At 37.1% G+C, this 20,259-nt stretch overlaps 1 pseudogene; it reads left to right on the forward strand.

Annotated features, from left to right (window-relative positions):
* The first annotated feature begins 247 nt into the window (after window positions 1-247).
* On the forward strand, window positions 248-19,530 carry Nlrp4b-ps2 (NLR family, pyrin domain containing 4B, pseudogene 2; annotated as a pseudogene).
* Window positions 19,531-20,259: the final 729 nt, after the last annotated feature.

Genomic DNA, 20,259 nt, shown 5'->3' on the forward strand with positions numbered 1-20,259 from the left:
AGAAGTGAATATTGAGCAAGAAATGAAAGAAATTATAGAATGGTTACAAGAGTTTCCACATCATCTTGAGCGGTCATAAACATAGAGTTTAAACTTTATTAAAATAAAGGTAAATGTTGAATGTATATCTGGTGCACACAAGTCTGGCAATATAACTGCAGTTTTCCAAACTATTGTCTGTGGCTGAGAATTGTTTCTTGGAGTGGACGTTCAGCTTTCCTCTTTACAAGGGACATTTGGTGGGGTGATGAATATGAGCTGGATGATTGCCAAATATGATGTACCTGTTCTAACTGCATACATCTATGCCAAGAAGTAAAGCTTTTTGCAGCAGCACAAACATCGAGTTTGTGTCTGTCTGTCGAAACGAATCTGTTCTCTACCTGAAATCCAAGCCTTGGTCCCTCTGCTGATACACTCCCCTTGGTGGTCTGCAGCAAATATTTTTAAATTATATTTAAATAAGATTTAAATATAATTACATCAATTCTCCTTTTCATTTAATCCTTCAACCCTTCCAGTGCATAATCCTCAAACACTCTCATATCCATAGTGTCCATTAATGAATGTTTTAAAAATATCAATAGAACTGAATTACTCCATTGGGCATAACCTGTATTTATAATATTTCATGGCAGACTCTGGGTGTTAGATTACCTACTGGAAATCTCTTCCCTTGGGTTGATTTTTCTCTCCCAATTTCAGCATTCCTTGGTTATCTGTAGTTTTCTGCATATGGTTGAATCTTCATGAAGTTCAACACTTCCATGTTCAAATGTGTACCAATATCATGTTTTCCATTTTGTTTCAGATACCGCATTTATGAGACATCAAGGATGACATCTCTCTAGCATTTCTAGGAAAGTATCTCATAACAAACTTCCTTTTCCGCTGACTCTAGCCACATTTTCACCCTGTCCTCCACTTTCATCCATGAGATTTGTGTGCTATTGTACTGCAGATGAATCAGATTGGGATAGGGACACATGGTCTTTTATTCTTTAAATTTTTTTTCTTTGGTTCTCAGTAATGGTATCTTCTTCAATGTACTAGTTTGCTGTACATAGCTTTTACTATGTTTAGGTATCAGCACTGAATTCCTAATCTTTCCAAGAGTTTTAACATGAAGGGATGTTGATTTTTAGCAAATGCTTTCTCAGCATCTAATAAGATGATCTTTTTTCTTTGAGTTTACATAGTGAATTACGTTGATGGATTTCTGTATATTGAGCACTCCCTGCATCCCTGTGATGAAGCCTACTTGATCATGATGGATGATCATTTTGATGTGTTCTTGGATTTATTTTGCAAGAATTTTATTGAGTGTTTTTGCGCAGATATTCATGAGGGAAATTGGTCAGAAATTCTCATTCTTTGTTGGGTGTTTATGTAGTTTATGTATAAGCATAATTGTGGCATCATAGAAAGAATTAGGGAGTGCTACTTCTGTTTCTATTTTGTAATATAGCTTGGAAAGTGTCAGTATTAGGTCTTCTATGAAGGTCTGATAGAGTTCTGAACTAAATGCGTCTGGTCCTGGTCTTTTTTTGGTTGGGAGATTTTAATAACTGCTTCTATTTCTTTAGGAGTTATGGGACTGTTTAGATGGTTAACATGATCCTGTTTTAATTTTGGTACCTTGTATATGTCTATTATATTGGCTATTTCTTCCAGATTTCCCAATTTTGTTGAATATAGGCTTTTGTAGTAGGATCTGATGATTTTTTGAATTTTCTCAATTCTTTTGCTTTGTCTCCATTTTCCCTTCTTTCTTTCTTCCTTCTCTTCTTTCTTTCTTTCTTTCTTTCTTTCTTTCTTTCTTTCTTCCTTTCTTTCTTTCTTTCTTTTTAATTTGGATATACTCTCTGTGCCCTCTGGTTAGTCTGGCTAAGTGTTAATCTATCTTGTTGATTTTCTCAAAGAATCAGCTCCTGGTTTTCTTGATTTCTTGTGTAGTTCTTATTTCTGTTTGGTTGATTTCATCCCTGAGTTTGCTTCCTCTGGGGTGAATTTGATTCTTTCCATTCCTGAGCTTTTAGGTGTCATGCCAAGTTGCCAATGTGTGCTCTCTCTAGTTCCTTTTTTTTTTTTTTTTGAGGCACTCAGAGCTATGAATTTTCCTCTTAGCACTGCTTTCACTGTGTCCTGTAAGTTTCAGAATATTGTTCTGTAATATTCATTGACTTCTAAAATGTCTTTAATTTTTTCTTTGTTTTCTTGACCAAGTTATCATTGAGTAGGATATTGTTCAACTTCCACGTATATGTGAGTTTTCTGTCGTTTTTGATTCTATTGAAGACCAGTCTTAGTCCATGGTGTTCTGATAGGACGCACGGGGTTATTTCAATCTTCTTTTACATTTTGAGACCAGTTTTGTGATCAATTATATGGTCAGTTTTATAGAAGGCAACATGAGGTGCTGAAAAGAAGGTATATTCTTTTGTTTTAGGATGAAATATTTTATAAATGTCTGTTCAACTCATTTGATTCATTACTTGTCAGGTTCTCTGTGTCTCTGTTTATTTTCTGTTTCCATGATCTGTCCATTGAGGAGAGTGGGGTGTTGAAATCTACCACCATCATTGTGTGAAGTGCAATGTGTGCTTTGAGATTTATTGAGGTTCTGTTTATGAATGTAGGTGTCCTTGCATTAGGAGCATAGATATTCAGAATTGAGAGATAATTGTGGTGGATTTTTCCCTTGATGATTATGAAGTGTGTTTCCTTATCTTTTTTGATAATCTTTGGTTGAAAGACAATTTTATTCAATATTGGAATTGCTGGAGAGCTTGTTTTGGGGATCATTTGCTTGCAAATTTTTTTCCAGCCTTTTACTCTGAGGACATGTCTGTCTTTATTACTGTGATATGTTTCCGGTAGCCCTCCTTAGGTATCCAGTCTGTTAGTCTATGTCTTTTTATTTGGGAATTGAGTCTTTTGATGTTAAGAAGTATTAAGAAATAGTGACTGTTATTTCCTGTTATTTTTCTTGTTAGAGGTGGAATTATGTTTGTGTGGCTTACCTCTTATGGTTTCCTTGTAGAAAGATTACTTCCTTGCATTTTCTATGTTGTAGTTTCATTCCCTGTGTTGGAATTTTCTACCTATTATCCTTTGTAGGCCTAGATATGTAGTAAGATATTGTGTGAATTTAGTATTGTCATAGAATATCTTGGTTTCTCCATTTATTAATTGAGAGTTTTGAAAATGCTGTCTTTTTTTCCATTGGACGGTTTTGGCTTAATTGAGAGTTTAGATGGAGATAGTACCCTGGCCTGGCATCTGTGTTTTCTTAGGGTGACATCTGCACAGGGACTTCTGGCCTTCATGGTTTCTTGTGAGAAATCTTGTATAATTCTCATAGGTCTGCTTTTATATACCACTCTAGAATTTTCCCTTTCTGATTTTAATAGTCTTTATTTGCTTTGTGCATTTGGTGTTTTGACTATTATGTGACAGGAGGAAATTCTTTTCTAGTCCAATCTATTTGGAGTTCTGTAGGCTTCTTGTATGTTTATGAGCATCTATTTCTCTAGGTTAGGGAAGTTTTCTTCTATAATTTTTTGAAGATATTTATTGGCCTATTAAATTGGAAGTCCTCACACTCTTCTATACTTACTATCTTAGGTTTGATGTTCTCATTGTGTCCTGGAATTCCTGGATGTTTTGGGCTAAGAGCTTTTTGTGTTTTACATTATCTTTGATGGTTGTGTCGATGTTTTCTATGGGATCTTCTGTCTCAGAGATTCTCTATTCTATCATTTGTATTCTTTTGGTGATAGTTGCATCTATAACTCCTGATCTTTATTTCAGGTTTTTTATTTCCTAAGTTGTCTCCCTTTTTGTTTTCTTTATTGTTTCTATTTCCATTTCCATGTCCTGGATGGCTTTGTTCAGTTTCTTCACCTGTAGGTTGGGTTTTCCTGTAACTCTTTCAGGGCCTTTTTATTTCCTCTTTAAGGGCTTCTACGTGGCTTATATTTATTTAAGGGAGTTATTTATGTCTTTCTTAAAGTTCTCTATCATCATCATAAAATGTGTTTTTTAAATCCAAATCTTGCTTTCCTCATGTTTTTGAATATTCAGTATTTTCTTTCTTTGGGAGAACTGGGCTCTGATGATGCCAAGTATTCTTGGTTTCTGTTGCTTAGTTTCCCGCACTAGATTCTTGCCATCAGATTGTCTCCATTGTTACCTTGTCTTGCTGTCTCTAACAGTAGCTTGACCCTCCTATAACCCTGTGTGTCAGCAATCCTATAGGCCTGTTTTCTTTCTGCCCGATCTGGGAACAGAGTGCTGCTCCTGAGTTTCTGTGATCTGAAGCCTTCAGGCAGATCACTTGGAGCAGAAAAGTAGGTCTTACCTCTGCTGTCATATGTGTCAGAGCTCCAGTCGAATGGTTTTCAGGTTTCAACACAGACAGAAACAAGAAGTTTTCTGCTACTGACTGTTCCTAGGTTCCTATATCCAGTGGTTACTAGGCAGGTTCCTCTTCAGGCAGGAATATGAGCAGAAGTGGTGGTCTTCCCTGAATTCTCAGAATTGTCTACATTTCTGAGAGTCTAGGTATCTCCCCAATGGGATTTTGTTATACAGCCCTGTGGGAGCAGTTCAGCTCCATGTACTGGCATACACTCAAAATGTCCTGTCCCAGACTGATCCTGCCTTTGTGTGTCCTGAGACCAACAGGCAGGTCACTTGGAGCCCAAGAGTTGGTGTTCCACCTGCTCTCAGATCTGTAGGCACTACTGGTGGTTGGCTTTCAGCTCTGGGGGCAGGTAGAAACCAGAAAGGCCCTGCCCTTGACTAGACCTAGACTCTGGTCACAGAGAGCACTAGGTGGGTTCCTCTTGGGTCAGGAACGTGAGCAGATGTAGTTGTCTCCTCAAAGCTTTCAGGATTGTTTATACTTCTGAGAGTTCAGCTCTGTCTTCCATGGGATTTGGGTACAGAGAACTGTGGGACTGGCTCAGTTCTGAGGAAGAGACTTTTGTTCTCAACTGCTGCTAAAACATTTAGGCTGCCAAACCTTGTATACATTTTTAAATTTACATTGTTCTCTTTATCAGTTTCCTGGGAAAGCACAGAGTCAGATGTTGCCAGATTATTTTGTAGCCTGATAAAAGAGAGAGAGAGAGAGAGAGAGAGAGAGAGAGAGAGAGAGATCTGGCAACTTTATGTGAGTCCCAACCTCATTTACAGGGAATAACTTCAAGTAGTGCAAGATAAGTATAGTACTCTTAAAGCCTAAAGCAGTATTATATATAGTGCTTTCCTGTTAAATGACAGAAAAATATTTCTGCATGAAGGCATAACTGTATTAAAAATATTAATCAATTATCCCCAAGTGGTAAATATATTGAAACATTTCCAAGCATAGAAAATACCAATATCAAGACTAAAATAGAAAGACAAAATGAGAGATAATATAACCTGTGATTATATTCTGTTAAAATTTTCAAAAGGCTGTCCAGGATATTCACATTAGAAATGGATTTACCAGGCTTCCACATATGGTCATTTGAATCTATGATGAGAGAAAAAGTCACAGGTACTCAATTGCTTGCAATTAAATATGATTATAAGTTTTTTTCACAACACCTCATGCTGCTCTCTTTGTTGTAGCTCCTTTGGTTTACTAATGACCTTTCCATCCTATCTTCAATGATGATGAACACTATTCTTATCTTAACAAATGCCCACCCCAAAAACACATCTCTACCAATGGCAATGGTCTCCTTGGTAATTTACTAGAACTCTGTTAGATTTGTAATACTAGATGATGATCAAGGTATTCAATTTCTCTCAGAGATAAGAAGAAAGTTTGAAAAAAATGAAATCTGCTTTACCATTGTAAACATAATCTCTATCTATGAACATGTATTCAATTCAAAAGATGAAATGAACAGCAACCAAATAGAGATGACATCCACAAATCCATAGATTTTGTTATCATTTCTGGGGAAACAGACAGCACTATTGCTTTCAGATTCAGAATGTTGGATTCTCCATGTATAAAGAGACTATGGGTCACGACATCACAGTGGGATTTCCCTACCAGGAAGAGAGACATAACTCATGAAAAATTCAAAGGGACTCTTACTTTTCTACATCACCATAGTGGGGTTTATGGCTTTAAAATTCATTGTAATGCCTAATGGAACAGAAATTTGACTTGGTCTTTCTCTTAAAGAAATACAGTAAAACCCAATTTAGCAGGTGAAGGAATAGCATAAAGTGGTACAAGACTTAAAAGTGTAAATAGAAACAATAAAAAACCACAAATGTAGACAAACCAGAAAATGGAAAGCCTAGGAAATTGGTCAGGAATTACAGATGTAAGTATCACCACCAGAATCCAGGAGAAAGAAGAGTCTCAGGTGTAGAAAATACCTTAGAAGAGACTGAAACAACTGTCAAAGAAAATGTAAAACACACAGAAAAAAAAATACCAAACACAAAATATCCAGGAAATTCAGTTCAGAATGAAAACTCCAAATCTAAGAAAAATTGCAGTAGAGGAGAAGGAATATTCCCAGCTCACAGAACATGAGAATGTCGTCAACAAAGTCATAGATGAAAACTTGACCAACCTAAATAAAGAGATGGCCATGAATTTGAAAGAAGTTTATAGAACACTAAACAGATGGAACTGGAAGCGAAAATCCTGTTACACAATAATCAAAACAATAAACTCACAGAACTAAGAATATTAAAAGTTGCAAGGGAAAAGGGCCAGGTAACAAACAACAGTAAACCTATTAGAATTGTATCAGACTACACAACATAGTCTAAGAAAGCAAAAAGAGATTGGTCTGAGGTCATTCGGACCTTCAGAGAACACAAATGCCAGCCCAGGCTACTATACCCAGCAAATTTCTCAATACACATAGAGAAAGCCAGGAAAAAGTCAATTCAAACAGAATCTATCTATAAATCTAGACATACAGAGGGTCCTAGAAGGATCCAACACAAGGAAGATAGCTATAGAAATAAATTACAAGATATTACGCACCTCACTAAGAAGCCAGCATCCTAATATCCAGTAAAATAGACTTTCAACCAAAAGTTATGATACATGATGAGGAAGGACATTCATAAAAAGAAAAATCCAACAAGAGAAAGTCTCAATTCTGAAGATCTATGCCCCAAATGCAAGGACAGCCAGATTCATAAGAGTAACTTTACTAAATCTCAAAACACCCACTGAACCCCACACAATAATAGTTGGAGACATTATTGACACCACACTCCCATTAATGGACAGATCATTGAAAGAAAAACTAACCAGAGACACAGGAAAACTAAAGGAGGTTATGAACCAAATGGACTTAAAAGATATCTACAGAACATTTTACCCTAAAACAAAAGAATGCACCTTCTTCTCAGCACCTCATGGTACAGTCTGCCAAATCAACCATATCATTAGTTACAAAATCCTGCTCAATTGATACAAGAAGTATAAAATAATTCCATGTAGCCTATCAGAACACCATAACCTAAAGCTGGCCTTCCATAACAGCATAAACAATAAAATCCACACATACATGAGGAAACTGAACAACTCTCTATTCAATGATAGTTTTGTCAGGAAAGAAAGAAAGGAAGAAAGAAAGAAAGAAAGAAAGAAAGAAAGAAAGAAAGAAAGAAAGAAAGGAAGAAGTTAAAGACTGCCTGGAATTAAATGAAATTGTTGACATATAATACCCAAATTGATGGAACACAATGAAAATGGTGCTAAGAGGAAAATTCATAACACTAAGTGCCCTTACTAAGAAACTGGAGCGATCTTACACTCCACACTTAACTCCACATCTGAGAGTTGTAGAAGGAAAGGAAGCAAACTCATCAAAGGGAAGAATGCAGGAAATAGTCAAGCACAGGGCTAAATTAATCAAATAGAAATAAAGAGAACAAAACAAATAAACAACAAAAAAGTTGGTACGATGAGAGAACCAACAAGATAGATAAACCCTGAGTCAAATTACCTAAAGGGACCACAGACATTATTCAAATTAAGAAAATCAGAAATGAAAAGGGAAAGAAAATAACAGAAACAGGAATCAAGAAATCATCAGTGCCTATTAAAAAAAAACCCTATACTAAACAAAACTGGAAAATATAGGTGAAACGGATTGTATTCTAAACAGAAATCACTTACCAAATTTAAATCAAAGCAGGTAAACTATCTAAATAAGCCCATATCCCAAAAAGAAAATTAAGTCATTAAAAACCTTCTAAACAAAAATTCCCATGTCCAGATGGATTTAATGCAGAATTCTACTAGACCTTCGAAGAAGACCTGATACCAATATACCTCAAATTAATCCATAAAATAGAAGCAGAGAGAACACTGATTCATTCTCTGAAGCCACAATTACTCTGATACCTAAACCATTCAAGGAACCAACCAAAAGAAAGAATCTCAGACCAATCTTTCATGTAAATATTGGTGCAAAAATACTCCTTAAAATTCTTACAATCAGAACCCAAGAACACATAAAAAGCATCATACACTTCGAGCAAATAGGCTGAATAGCAGAAATAGAAGGTTGGTTCAATATACAAAAATCCTTAGTGTATGTCGTTAGGACAAAACAGCAACCAACAGATTGGGAAAAGATCTTTACCAATCCTACAACTGATAGTGGGCTTATATCCAAAATATAAAAAGAACCCAAGAAGTTAGACCGCAAGGAGATAAATAACCCTATTATAAAATGCATTCAGAGCTAAACAAAAACTTCACAGCTGAGGAATGCCGAATGGCTGAGAAACACCTAAAGAAATGTTCGACATCTTTAGTCATAAGGGAATGCAAATTAAAACAACCCTGAGATTTCACCTCACACCAGTGAGAATGACTAAGATCAAAAATTCAGGTGACAGGAAATGCTGGCGAGGATGTGGAGAAAGAGGAACACTCCACCATTGTTGGTGGGATTGCAGACTGGTACAACCATTCTGGAAATCAGTCTGGAGGTTCCTCAGAAAATTGGACATTGAACTACCTGAGGACCCAGCTATAACTCTTCTGGGCATATATCCAAAACATGCCCCAACATATAACAAAGACACATGTCCCACTATGTTCATAGCAGCCTTATTTATAATAGCCTGAATCTGGAAAGAACCCAGATGCCCTTCAACAGAGGAATGAATACAGAAAATGTGGTATATCTACACAATTGAATATTACTCAGCTATCAAAAAGAATGATAAATGAAATTCATTTGATGAAATTCATAGGCAAATGAATGGAACTGGAAAATATCATCCTGAGTGAGGTAACCCAGTTACAGAAAAACACACATGGTATGCATTCATTAATAAGTGCCTATTAGCCCAAATGCTTGAATTACCCTAGATGCACAGAACACATGAAACTCAAGAAATATGACCAAAATGCAAATGCTACACTACTTCTTTAGAAGGGGAACAAGAATACCCTTGGGAGGGAATAGGGAGGCACAGTTTAGAATAGAGGGAGAAGGAACTCCCATTCAGAGCCTGCCCCACATGTGGCCCATACATATACAGCCACCCAATTAGATAAGATGAATGAAGCCAAGAAGTGCAGGCTGACAGGAACTGGATGTAGATCTTTCCTGAGAGGCACAGCCAGAATATAGCAAATACATAGGCGAGTGCCAGCACCAAACCACTGAACCGAGAACGGGACCCCCGTTGAAGGAATCAGAGAAATGACTGGAAGAGCTTGAAGGGGATTGACACCCCACATGAACAACAATGCCAGCAAATCAGAGCTTCCAGGGACTAAGCCACTACCCAAAGACTATACATGGACTGACCCTGGGCTCCAACCTCATAGGTAGCAATGCATAGCCTAGTAAGAGCACCAGTGGAAGGGGAAGCCTTTGGTCCTGCAAAGACTGAACCCCCAGTGAACGCGATTGTTGGGGGGAGGGTTGAAATGGGGGATGGATAGGGAAGGGAACACCCATATAGAAAGGGGAGAGGGAGGGGCTAGGGGGATGTTGGCCCAGAAACTGGGAAGGGAAATAACAATAGAAATATAAATAAGATATACTCAAGTTAATAAAGATGGAAAAAAAACCCTTAGTGTAATCTACCATATAACAAATCTCAAAGGAAAAAAAAAAACAAAAAATATGATCATTTATTTAGATGCAGAAAATTATTTGTCAAAATAATACATACCTTCTGGGTAAATTATTGGAGAGATCAGGAACTCAAGACCCTTAACTGAACATAATAAAAGTAACATACAGCAGTCCAGTAAAAAACAATGAAAACCTTAAGCAATACCACTAAAATTGCGGACAAGTCAAGCATTTTAACTCTCCCAATACTGATTCAATATAGTACTCAAACTGCTAGTAAGAAACATAAAACAACAAAAAGAGAGCAAGTGGATACAAATTGGCAAAGGAGAAATAAAGGTATCCCTATTTGCAAAGGACATTATAGTATATATTAACAATCCCAGAAACTCTATCAGAGAACTTCTCCAGTTGACAAACCACTTCAGCGAAGTGTCCCAATATAAAATAACCTCAAATAAATTAGTAGCTTTCCATCATAAAAATGATAAACAGGCTGAGAAAGAAGGGAAAAACTCCCTTCACACTAGCCACAAATAATATATTTTTGGGAAATTCTGACCCACAAATTAAAGACCTGTATGACAATAACTTCAAGTTTCACAAGCAAGAAATTGAAAAAAAATCTCAGAAAATTAAGACATCTCTCAAACTCATGGACTGTCAGAATTAACATAATAAAAATGACCATCTGAACAAAGGCAATCTACAGATTCAATTCCATCTCCATTATTTCCCAACAAGGTTCTTCAAAGACATGGAAAAAGAAATTACGAAATTTATTTGGAAAGGCAAAAAAAGAAACACAGAATAGTGTAAATAATTCTTAACAATAAAAGAAGAGTTGGCAAATTACCATCCCTGACATTAAGCTCTAATACAGAGCAATAGTGATAAACACTGAATGGTACAGAGACGTACAGGTTGATCAACAGAATAGAATTGACAACCCAGAAATAAAACCACATACTTATACATACTTGATCTTTGAAACAGAAGCCAAAAATATAAATTGATAAAAGAAAGCACCTTCAATAAATGGTGCTGGTCTAACTGGCCAGCTATATGTATAAAATTGAATATAAACATACATTTGTTACCTTGCACAAAACTCAATTCCAAGTGGATCAAGGCCTCAACCTAAAACCAAATACCCTCAATCTAATAAAAAAAAGATAGTGGAAAAGAGCCTTGAACTCATTGGTACAGGGGGAAATTTCCTAAACAGAACTCCAGTGGCCCATGCTCTAAGGTCAATAATTGTTAAATGGGACCTCAGGAAACTGGAAAGTTTCTGTAACAAAAAGGACATTTTCAGAAAGATGAATCTGAAAACTACAGTTTGGGTAAAATTATTCACTAACTCTGCAACTGAAACAGGTCTAATATAAAAAATATATAAAGAACTAAAGAATCTAGCCAACAAAAAAACCAAACAACCAAATAAAAAAAATGAAGTATAGAAGTAAAATGAAATTTCACAACAGAGTAATCTCGATTGCCTGAGAAACACTTAAAGAAATGAGGAAAGTCCTTAATGATCAGAGAAATGCAAATCAATATGATCCTAAATTCCACCTTACTACAATCAGAATTGCTAATATCAAAACCTCACTGAACACCACATGTTGGCGAGGACGTAAGAATGAGGAACACTGCACCATTGCAAACTGTTACAACTCCGGAAAACAATTTGTAGGTTCTTCAGATAATTGGAAATAGATCTAACTCAAGATGCAAGTTGCAATGCAACTCTTGGGAATATATCCAAAAGATGCTCCACCTTGCCATAAGGACACATGTTCTACTATGTTCATAGTAGCCTTATTTGTGATAGGCAGAAGCTGATAACATCCCAGTGTCACACAACAGAAGAATGGATATATAGCATATTGCTCATTCACACAATAGAATAAAACTCAGCTATTAAGAACAAGGATATCCTGTGTTTGGCCTGAAAGTGGATTGAACTAGAAGATACCATCAATAGTGAGGTAACTGAGACCCCAAAGGACATGTATGGTATGTACTCATTAATAAGTGGATATTAGCCAAAAAAGTCAGTAGAGAATACTCAAGATACAATCCACAGGACTCAAAAACTTCAACAAGCTAAAGGCGCCAAGTGAAGATACCTTAGTCATACTTGGAAGGGAGAGAAGAGCAGTGACAAGTGGGGAGAGAAGGAGGGAACTGGAAGGGAAAGGGGATGGGGGCAGGGAAGAGGGAAACAAGATCTGACATTGGGTGGGGAAAAAGGACCCAAGCCTCGAAAGAATCGAAACAGGAGAGGAAGAGACAGTGGCAGGTCCCTCCAGCTCTATTCTGCACCTGGAACTGGACTGTCAAACAGATTCATGGCATGGATCCAATTCCCCCACAATCACCATTGCAGAGAGACCTGGACCCTCAGAATTCAGGTAATCCTGCGAAATCAGAGAAGACTACACTTTGCCCACATTCCTGACAGAAGAGGTATCTACCTAGTGCCATCTGTGCCCCCCCCCCCTGGGAGCAGGGAACTAGGAGAAGTCACGTGCAGGACCCTTCTGATTCCTGCCTGCGCCATGACTGAAAGACAGTCACCAAGAGTGCCTGCACACCTGAGAGCAGAGGTAAAACCAAATTTTCTGCTCCAAGTGACCTGCCTGGTTGACTCAGGACACAGAAAGACAGAAGTTCTCTGGGACAGGACTCTTCTGGTTTCTGGATGTGCCTGGAACTGAACTGATCCCATCTCACAGCTCCCTGCTTTCATATCATGTGGCAGAGAGAGCAGAACACCCAGAAGTGCGGAACATCCTGAGACCACAGGACAGACACCACTTCTGCCCATCTTTGCCCACACCCCTGACACAAAAGGAAAGTGCATAGTTCCTCAGGACACAGAAATAGAGGATCAGTCAGCAGCAGGTACCTACCATTCAGGGCTGATCCCACAACTGAACTGAACCAGCCAAACTGCTTCCAGCACCCAAATCCCATTGTGGAGAGAGTTGGCCCCTAAGAAATGCAGACACTCATGAGAAATCATAGGAGACTACCCTCTGCCCACATTCCCAACCCATGAGGGAATCAACTAGTACCATTTGCGGCCCCTGGGCACAGGGACCTAGGAGCCGTCAGCAGCAAGACCCTTCCAATTTCTGTCCATGCTTACAGTTGAAAGATATTCACCAGAAGCAGCTACTCTCGAGACCAGAGCACTGGGTTAACAGAAATGCCTGAAAGAAAACAGGAAAACAGGTTTACAGGAGTGCTGACTAGAGGCCTACAGGAGGGTAAAACTACTGTCAGAAACAGCAAGAATGGCTAACCACAGAGACAACCTGATGACTAGAAGCAAGCACAGGAACCTAAGCAACAGAAACCAACACTACTTGGCATCATCAGAACTCAGTTCTCCCACCAAAGCAAATAATGGATATCCAAAACACACTGGGAAAGGAATATTACAATTAAAATCACATTTTATGATAATAATGGAGGACTTTAAGAAGGACATAAATAACTCTCTTAAAGAAATACAGGACAACACAAGTAAACAAGCAGAAACCCTTAAAGAGGAATGGCAAATATCCCTTAAAGAAATACAGGAAAATAAAAACAAATACATGAAGGAATTCAACAAAACCATCCAGGTTTTAATAATGGAAATAAAATCAATAAAGAAAGAACAAAGGGAGACAACCTCAGAGATAGAAAACTTAGTGAAGAGATCAGGAGTGATAGATGCAAGCATAACCAACAGAATACAAGAGAGAATTTTAGGGAAAGAACATACCATAGAAAACATTGACACAACTGTCAAAGAGTGTGAAACACAAAAAGGTCCTAGTCTAAAGTATCCATGAATTTCAGGACACAATTAGAAGATCAAACCTAAGGATAATAGGTATAGAAGAGAGTGAAGACTTTCAACTTAAAGGGCCAGTAAATATCTACAGCAAAATTTTAGAAGAAAACTTTCCTAACCAAAAGAAAGAGATTCCCATAAACGTACAAGAAGCCTACACAACTCCAAATAGATTGAACCAGAAGAGAAATTCCTCACGTCACATAAGAGTCAAAATGCCAAATGCAAAAAATAAAGAATGACTATTAAAAGCAGTAAGGGAAAAACTGACATATACAGTCAGAAATAAAAGAATTACACCAGACTTCTCACCGGAGATTATGAAAGACAATAGATCCTGGGCAGGTGTCATACAGACCCTAAGAGAACACAATGCCAGTCCAGACTACTATATCCAGCAGAACTCTCAATTAACATAGATGGAGAAACCAAGATATTCCATGAAAGAACAAAATTTACACAATTATCTTTTCACAAATACAGCCCTACGAAGGATAATGGAAAATTCCAACATAAGGAGGGAAACTGCATGGTATAAAAAGCAAGAAAGAAATTGCTTTGCAATGAAACCAAAAGAGAGACACACAAACACAATTCCAACTCTAACAATGAAAATAATAAGCGGCAATCACTATTCCTTACAATCGCTCAACATCAATGGACTCAATTCTGCAATAAAAAGGTATAGACTAAGAGATTGAATATGAAAATAGGACCCAGGATTTTGCTGCATATAGGAAACACACCTCGGAGACAAAGACAGATACTACCAGAGTAAAAGCCTGGAAACAAATTTCCAAGCAAAGAGTCTGGAGAAACAAGCTGGAGTAAACATTCTAATATCAAATAAAATTGACGTAAAACCAAATGTCATCAAAAAAGATAAGGAAGGACACTTCTTAATCATCAATGTAAAAATCTCCCATATGAACTGTCAAATCTAAATATCTATGCTCCAAATGCAACAGTACCTACATTTATAAAAGAACCCTTACTAAAGCTTAAATCACACATTGTGCCTCACACAATAATAGTAGGAGATTTCAGCACCCCACTCTCATCAATGGACAGATCATAAAAACAAAAATTAAACAGAGACATAGAGAAGCTAAGAAAGTTTTGAGCCAAATAGATTTAACAGATATTTATAGAACTTTCCATTCTAAAACAAAAAAGATATACCTTCTTCTCAGCACCTTATGATACCTTCTCTAATATTGACTATGTATAATCAGTCACAAAACAGGCCTCAACAGATACAGGAACGTAGAGATAATACTATTCAGTATATCAGATCACCTGGAGCTATGGCTGGTCTTCAATTACAACAATAACAAAGAATGCCCACATACACATGGAAGTTGAACGACGCTCTACTTAATGATTACTTAGTCAAGGAAGAAATGAAGAAAGAGATTAAAGACTTCTTAGAATTTAATGAAAGTGAAGATACAAAATACTGAATCTTATGGAACACAATAAAAGTAATGTTAAGTGGAAAATCCATAGCTCTGGGTGTCTGCAAAAAGAAACAGGAGAGAACATACATCAGCAGTATGACAGCACACCTAAATGCTCTAAAACAAAAATAAACAAATACACTCAAGAGGAGTAGAAGGCAAAAATAATATAACTCAGGGCTGGACCAAGTAGAAACAAAAAGGACTATACAAAGAATCAACAAAACCAGGAGCTGATTTTTGGAAAAATCAACAACATAGATAAACCCCTAGCCAGACTAAGCAGAGGATACAGAGAGTGTATCTAAATTAACAAAATCAGAAATGAAAGGGAAACATAACAACAGAATCTGATCATACTACAAAAGCCTATATTCAAAAAACTGGAGAACCTGGAGGAAATGGGCAATTTTCTAGACAAATAGCAGGTACCAAGTTTAAATCAGGAACAATAAACTATCAGATAAACAACCCCATAACTCCCAAAGAAATAGAAGCAGTTATTAAAAGTCTCCCAACCAAAAAGAGCCCAGGACCAGATTGGTTTAGTGCTGACCTAGGTTCTATCAGACCTTCATAACAGACCTCATAAAAATACTGTTCAGATTATTTTACAGAGTAGAAGCCGACAGAATACTATCAAATTCCTTCTATGAAGCCATAATTACCAAAACCACCAAATAAATACCAAAACCACACAAAGACCAAAGAAAGAGAACTTCAGACCAATTGCCCTTATGAATATTTATGCAAAAGTAGTCAATACAATTCTTGCATACTGAATGCAAGAACACATCATTGTGATCATCCATTATGATCCAGTAGGCTTCATCCCAAGGATTCAGGGATGATTCAATATAGGGAATCCATCAACTTAATCCTGAGTTCAATTCCCAGCACCCATGTGGTCCACTTCATGGAGAGCTGTAATTCAGCTCTGTGTATACTGAACACCTCTGAACTGTACAGGAACCGAACCCACCAACACATTATTAAGGATAAAAATATGTTTAAGGGTACATTTTGTAAGTTAAAATAATGAGATAAGACTATATATGGGCAAATGTTTAACTTAATTTAGATATATCCCTTCACCCTCTGACTCAGTGAACCAACAACATATCAAGTTCATTTAAAAAAGAAGCTGAGCCAGGATTAGTCTAGAGAGTTCAACATCTTTATTCAGAATTTCGTCCAAGATGAATATGATCGTCTTGAGAACATTTTCCTAATAAAGAAAATTGAAAAGAAGTCACAAATGGTGTTCCTAAAAGGTATAGCTGGAATTGGCCAGACTATTCTGTTCAAAAATTTAATGCTTGTCTGGTCAGAAGGCCTGCTTGGTGTTTCAGAACAAATACTTCTATATCTTCTACTTCTGTTTCAAAATATGAAACAATTGAAAATAACAAGACTGTCTGAACTAATCTCCAGACAGTGGCCCAGTCCCTCAGCTCCCAAGGAGGAGATCCTATCCCAAGCTAAGAAAATCATATTTTCTGGGACAGCATACCATGACAGGGACTTCCAGGGGTAGACCAGGATGGAGACATCTCAGAAGTCTGTGACAGCTCCTTGCAAAAAAAGGATGGTGTCTGGGCAGCTGAGAATCAGGAGACAAGTCAGCCCAGGGGAACTTCCATCTGAAATAAGGGACCACCTAAAGTAGGCCAGGATGGGGACATCTCAGTAGCTCATGGCAGCTCTAAGTAAAAAACAGTCATTCCCGTTTCTCCTAACCTTAGCCCTGGACAATGTCTGTATAGATTTTATTTGTGCATGACTGCCTTTCAGTTGGCCTTGGTGTACATAATTATTCAATTATATATGACTTTCCTATTTCTCCTTTTACTCTGGTGAATTTTGTGAAACTAAAAGTTCCTTGATATGATTGTTAAACAATTAAATTTCAGGCACAGCACATCACAGACTTAATGACTGAGGTGCATGCTATGTGTTCTCATCTTGGAAAAACTGTACTAACTGCACAATGGTAGTTCTAGGTTACTTCACTTGCAAAGAAAGTTTGAAGAAATTCTTTGAAAATGAATTGGAGCCAAGGAAAGAAAAACTATTGATGTTATGAAATAAGACTTGAACACTTGAGAGTGGTTCCTGAATAAGCAAGTATAGAATACATAAAATCTTATACTAGTAAAACTAATTCCAAACACTGGGACGCTAAGGAAAGCCATTGTGTGCAATGAACACAAGAAGACAGCTAACAGGATTACTGGATTAAGGGTTAGCTTGATTCCTTCTGGCCATTGCCTGATACTTTTGTCTATGTCATTTATCATTAGAGTTTGTCAAGAAAATGCAAGTAGCTGACCTAAAACTCTGAGCTCTGAAGTATAATAAGTTAAAAGTTAAAGTTTAAATAATGCTAAGTTTACAGTTATTATCATTTTGACCACAGGTGTAGGAATACGAGAAGCTTGAAACTTTGGTGAACAATTATATTTCTTGATTCTTTTTGGGAAGTGGTTATTCTTTTGAATTTGATTTGGCAATGATTATACAATATCTTTTTTCTACCTGCTGGTGGAGTATCAATAATAGGCTGGGACAAGAAAAAGGTGGGAGAGTATGATAAGAACATGAGAAGAGTGAGTGAAGAAAAATGTGACGTGTGAGGAAAAGTGTGTGTGAGGAAAAGGACAGAATGTGAGGTGTGTGGAGAAGTGTGTGGGAGAGTAAAAGGAGACTGCATGTGGTATGTGTGAGATGGGTATGAAGAGTGAGCATGAGAGTGAAAGGGGAATGTATAGAGGTATGTAGAAGTGTGGGAGATTAAAAAAATAGAGTGCACAGAAGAAAAGCAAAATGCACAAGAGAATGCAGAGTGTATGCAGCCTCCAGCTGTGAGTGAGTGAGCAGGAGAGAAAAAAAGCAGAGTGTGAGAGAAGAGAGAAATTTAATACTTGAAAAATTGCCTGTCAGTGTGTACCCAAAAAGTAATGTGTGTATATTTATTGTGTACCTTTCAGATATCCCTGCTTCCAGTTGAGAACTCTCATCTTGTGTCCAGGCTAGACACAGATATTTATTTATTATACACAGTTAAGGAAAGATCTAATGGGATTTCACCAAATAGGAGAACTGTGTAACAATTGCATGGAAGTATATCCAGTAAAAGTATTGTTGAGCAGTTTGCTCAGGAAGAAGAAACTCCACAAATCCTTTCTCCTCATCTCTGCTGCTTTTGAAACTTTTCAGAACTTTAAGGACAGGATTGAGTGCACAAATTTGAAAAAAAAATTTAAGTGTTTAAAGAGAGAAATATTAAGATATATTTCAACAGATTGTTTCAAACAGGAAAATAGTCCAAGAGATCTTCAGTTTGGTAAGAGAAAACAGATAGCTCTTTGCTGTAAATCCGGCCCTATGGTCTGCTGCAGGGTGCCTTAAAAATGAGATAGAGCAGGAAAAAAACCCAGTCCTTATTTGCCAGTGTACCACCTCCCTGTATATGACTCACATCTTCAATTTGTTCATTTTCCAAAATGCCCAATATCGAAGTAAGAAAAGCATGGCTTGTGTTTTCTAGCTGCCAAAGGAATGTGAACTGACATATTTTGTTTTGTGCAGAGGCTCTCAAGAAAAATAGGCTCATGGACTCTGACATCCCCTAAAATGTTGAACATTGGAATACTTGAAAAGAGCAGGGAATCTAAAAGTTCTTACATATTCTTGCACCTGTCTGTCCAGGATTTTTGTGATGCTCTGTTTTATCTTCTATAGACCCGGTGGGATCAGCCTAGTCAGTATGTTCACTGTATAGACATAATTCTGTTTACTTTTCTAAATTAGGTCAAAATACAGTGGATTTTTGGGGTTGTTTCGTTTTAGCCATGTATTGTAACAAGAAAAACTAGAGGCATTTTTTGGCTACCAGTTGTCTCAGCAATTAAGGAAAGAATTATTTGACTGGCTGGAAATCCTATGTGACACCAAAGACCCTAAATTAAAAATAAATAGCATGAAGTTCTTTTACTGTCTGTGTGAGATGGAAGAGAATGTCTTTGTACAGTCAGCAATAAACTCTGTTGAACAGATTGACATTGTGGCTAAGGATTATTCTGATCTTTTTTTGCCACCTACTGGTGAAACTATGGTTCTGTACTGAACGACATCCATTTCAATCCAAAATGAATGAAGAGCTAGACCAGATTGTACATGTAACTTTTTACTATTGTAACTTTTGGCCTCGTTTTCAAAATTTGTCCCTGTGTATTTGTGACTTATAAAAACAGATTCAAAACTCACCCTTACTGGTTCACAATGGCAAGTGTTAAGCCTAGAAACCACAAACACACAAACACACAACAACAACAACAAAAACAGACTCAAGATGTTGTCTGTGTGCATATTTTTGTATATGTGTGTGTGTGTGCATGAGTGTAAACACACACATAGAAGTGAAAAAACAAATTCAAATATTTTGATGATAGTTTCCACTTCTTTAAGATTCATTTTTATTATGTATGTATGTGACTACAACTTAAATATTGATACATGTGGAAATGTCCTCAGTGGTGAAAGGAGTCAGCAGATCCCCCGGATGTATAAATAAATAGCTGTATGTTCTGAGATCCAAATTTTTCATATCATGAGTACTCTAAAACTAACTACTAAACTATCTCCACTCTGATAGATGCCATCTGGTGCCCAAATTGACCCTTTAAAAAATATGCTATTCGATCTTATTAATACTTAATTTGTTAATGGTTTCGAGACAGGATCTCACTATATAGCTGTGGTAAGTCTAAAATTCTGATATTCATCTGCTGGTCTCCAGAGTACTGAAATTAAAGACACTTGCTCCATGCCTGAATATGTTTCTTAATTGTTAGTT

Source organism: Rattus norvegicus, chromosome 1, assembly GCF_021556685.1.
Source record: "Rattus norvegicus strain SHRSP/BbbUtx chromosome 1, alternate assembly SHRSP_T2T, whole genome shotgun sequence".
NCBI lineage: Eukaryota > Metazoa > Chordata > Mammalia > Rodentia > Muridae > Rattus > Rattus norvegicus.